Source organism: Hordeum vulgare, unplaced genomic scaffold (assembly GCF_904849725.1).
Source record: "Hordeum vulgare subsp. vulgare unplaced genomic scaffold, MorexV3_pseudomolecules_assembly, whole genome shotgun sequence".
In the NCBI taxonomy this organism is placed as follows: Eukaryota; Viridiplantae; Streptophyta; class Magnoliopsida; order Poales; family Poaceae; genus Hordeum; species Hordeum vulgare.
Window position 1 is genome coordinate 53,518 of NW_025422640.1, and position 4,357 is coordinate 57,874.

General features: G+C 36.3%; 1 non-coding gene across 1 annotated transcript; it reads right to left on the reverse strand.

Annotated features, from left to right (window-relative positions):
- Window positions 1-4,083: 4,083 nt before the first annotated feature.
- TRNAR-UCU lies at window positions 4,084-4,155 on the reverse strand. The gene has a single exon. It is a non-coding gene; the product is annotated as a tRNA-Arg (tRNA).
- Between the last annotated feature and the right edge of the window lie 202 nt (window positions 4,156-4,357).

A 4,357-nucleotide genomic window follows, 5' to 3' on the forward strand; every position in this document is an offset into this window, starting at 1 on the left:
GAGAAAATATGCAAACAAAATAGAAGAAACAAATGTATAGGATATTGATATTATATTATATATTCCTAGGTTAGATTCATTATCTAATCCGATATATGGATATAGAATTCCCTTCTATGTAGTTCGGACAATTCACATTTCAATTTGATTTCAATTTGTACTTTTTAGTTACTTTACTTCTCCCCAATAGAGCTTAGAAGTAAGAATTTTTTGGTTGATTGTATCCTTAACCATTTCTTTTTTTTTGACACGAGGAACTACTCACCATGAATCCACTAATTGCTGCTGCTTCTGTTATTGCTGCTGGATTGGCCGTAGGGCTTGCTTCTATTGGACCTGGAGTTGGTCAAGGTACTGCTGCAGGACAAGCTGTAGAAGGTATTGCGAGACAGCCAGAAGCAGAAGGTAAAATACGAGGTACTTTATTGCTTAGTCTAGCTTTTATGGAAGCTTTAACAATTTATGGACTAGTTGTGGCACTAGCGCTTTTATTTGCGAACCCTTTTGTTTAATCCTAAAAAAAAAAGTTCTTTCGATTTCGATTAGATACTTTTTTCTTTTTTTAGTAAATTGGTATTTGCTTCCGCAATTCCAATTATATCAATACTTTATTTAATTTACTCCTATTTATTACTCCTGGAATTATCTATTTATCGGGACAGATAATACCGCATTCTAGGAAGGGCTGAGTTGAGTATGATTAATTTAGAAGATATGCTCGCCTTCTTATTTCCCGTCCTTAGTTTAGGAAAGTGGAAAGTTTTTTCCTTTTATTTTAGGAATTTTGGGAACGGAACATTTCAACAAAGGAAGCCTTTCACCGGTCAAACAAGACCTAAGACTTAATCTAAAAGAAATTACTAGATTGAATCTATTTGCATTAAAAAAACCGATCAAAAAAGGGCGAGCGAAGTAAGTGATCGAAAAACTTTGTTCTTTGTTCGTCCTATCTATAAGAGGAGAGCATATGAAAAATGTAACCCATTCTTTCGTTTTTTTAGCTCACTGGCCATCCGCTGGCAGTTTCGGGCTTAATACCGATATTTTAGCAACAAATCTAATAAATCTAACTGTAGTGGTTGGTGTTTTGATTTTTTTTGGAAAGGGAGTGTGTGCGAGTTGTCTATTTCAAGAATAGATTGGATCTATCCGGCTGCACTTTAGAATATTTTTTAGTATTTTTCGGATAAATAAGAAAAGGGTGCACGATCTCGACGAATTACTTCTGAATAAATTCAGAAATCATATGGAAGAACCATAGCATTTCGCGACTCATTGGTAAATCAATTTTGATTCTCTATAAACCAAGAATGTGAGACCATTAACACGGTTAAAGCTAAACTGCTTGAAGTCCAGGCAAAAAGAGGTACTCTTTCTACAACTATATTAGTATTAGTACCGAATTTAAACGGGAAATAGCTAATGTAAAATTTATCTGATATAGAACACTCATATCGATAAAATGGTTTGAACTATTTACTAGAAAAAAAAAGAAGGGGCACCCTGCCCTTTTTTAACCAATGCCGAATCGACGACCTATGTATAAAAAAGAGAAATTTTTTGGATTTGAAGAAAAAAAAAAAAGAATTCTATTAATTTTCATTTTCCATTTATTTAGTTAGTTTTTCTTAATGAAATTGAAATTATTAACTAAAGGGCAAATATAAATAAAGAAACAACTTTGCTGACCATGATATATTTTTATCTAGGCGGAAGAGTCCTCTTAATATTTATCTAGTCTTATATAGGTTTCGGTATATTGAAATATAAACATAAAAAATAAGATAGAGGATAGGCTCATTACTTATACTTAAAAAAAGATATGGAAATTGCTATAGCAAAAAAAGAAAAAAAGGAGCGTGAGAGCCAAATGAATCGAAAGATTCATGTTTGGTTCGGGAAGAGATCATAAAAGTTGTAAACTTACAAAATAATCTACTTTCATTAAAAGATTTATTAGATAATCGAAAACAGAGGATCTTGAGTACTATTCGAAATTCAGAAGAATTGCGTAGAGGGACCATTGAGCAACTCGAAAAAGCTCGGATTCGATTACAGAAAGTCGAACTAGAAGCGGATGAGTATCGAATGAATGGATACTCTGAGATAGAACGAGAAAAAGCAAATTTGATTAATGCTACTTCTATTAGTTTGGAACAATTAGAAAAGTCTAAAAACGAAACCCTTTATTTTGAAAAACAAAGGGCAATGAATCAGGTCCGACAGCGGGTTTTCCAACAGGCCGTACAAGGAGCTCTAGGAACTCTGAATAGTTGTTTGAATACCGAGTTACATTTCCGTACGATTCGTGCTAATATTGGCATTCTCGGGTCCCTGGAATGGAAGAGATAATTAAATTAATTAGGCCTTGAACTTCTACTTTCGTTTAGAATTTAGGCATTATTTTTCCCCTTGCTTTCGAAAAAAGAGTCAAGAAACACTAATGGCAACCCTTCGAGTCGACGAAATTCATAAAATTCTCCGCGAACGTATTGAACAATATAATAGGAAAGTAGGGATTGAGAATATAGGTCGCGTAGTTCAAGTGGGGGATGGGATTGCTCGTATTATAGGTCTTGGTGAAATAATGTCGGGTGAATTAGTCCAATTTGCAGAAGGTACTAGGGGTATTGCTCTGAATTTGGAATCCAAAAATGTTGGGATTGTATTAATGGGCGATGGGTTGATGATACAAGAGGGCAGTTTTGTAAAAGCAACAGGAAGAATTGCTCAGATACCCGTGAGTGAGGCTTACTTGGGTCGTGTTGTAAATGCTCTGGCTAAACCTATTGATGGGAAAGGCGAAATTATAGCTTCCGAATCTCGCTTAATTGAATCTCCTGCTCCAAGTATAATTTCCAGGCGTTCCGTATACGAACCTCTTCAAACAGGGCTTATTGCTATCGATTCGATGATTCCTATAGGGCGCGGTCAGCGAGAGTTAATTATTGGGGACAGACAGACTGGCAAAACAGCAGTAGCTACAGATACAATTCTCAATCAAAAAGGGCAAGGTGTAATATGTGTTTATGTAGCTATCGGTCAAAGAGCATCCTCCGTAGCTCAAGTAGTAACTACTTTCCATGAGGAGGGGGCCATGGAATACACTATTGTAGTAGCTGAAATGGCGGATTCACCTGCTACATTACAATACCTCGCTCCTTATACGGGAGCAGCCCTGGCTGAGTATTTTATGTACCGCGAACGGCATACTTTAATAATTTATGATGATCTCTCCAAACAGGCACAAGCTTATCGCCAAATGTCCCTTCTATTAAGAAGACCTCCCGGCCGTGAGGCTTATCCAGGGGATGTTTTTTATTTGCATTCACGCCTTTTAGAAAGAGCCGCTAAATTAAATTCTCTTTTAGGCGAAGGAAGTATGACCGCTTTACCAATAGTTGAGACTCAATCTGGAGACGTTTCCGCCTATATTCCTACTAATGTAATCTCCATTACAGATGGACAAATATTCTTATCGGCGGATCTATTCAATGCCGGAATTCGACCCGCTATTAATGTGGGTATTTCTGTTTCCAGAGTAGGATCCGCGGCTCAAATTAAAGCCATGAAACAAGTAGCTGGCAAATCAAAATTGGAACTAGCTCAATTCGCAGAGTTACAAGCCTTTGCACAATTCGCCTCTGCTCTCGATAAAACAAGTCAGAATCAATTGGCAAGGGGTCGACGATTAAGGGAATTGCTTAAACAATCCCAGGCAAATCCTCTCCCAGTGGAAGAGCAGATAGCTACTATTTATACCGGAACAAGAGGATATCTTGATTCGTTAGAAATCGAACAGGTAAATAAATTTCTGGATGAGTTACGTAAACACCTAAAAGATACTAAACCTCAATTCCAAGAAATTATATCTTCTAGCAAGACATTCACCGAGCAAGCGGAAATCCTTTTGAAGGAAGCTATTCAGGAACAGCTGGAACGGTTTTCCCTTCAGTAACAAATAAATTTGGCATATCTACTCTTGTTATTTTGCATGTCTACTCTTGTTATTTGAATCATGCAAAAAAGTTTTCTTTGTTTTTAGTTTAGTATAGTTATTTAAAGAATAGATAGAAATAAGATTGCGTCCAATAGGATTTGAACCTATACCAAAGGTTTAGAAGACCTCTGTCCTATCCATTAGACAATGGACGCTTTTCTTTCGTATTTTATTCTTTCTTTTATTCTTTCTTTTATTTGTTGTCTTCTTCCGAGAAAAAACTGTTAGACCAAAACTCTTTTAGGAAATCAAAAAATCCAGATACAAATGGATGATGTATATATCATGCATATATCATTAAAGAAGGAGTATGGGGCCGGTAGTGGGAATCGAACCCGCAACCCCAAGGTTATGAGA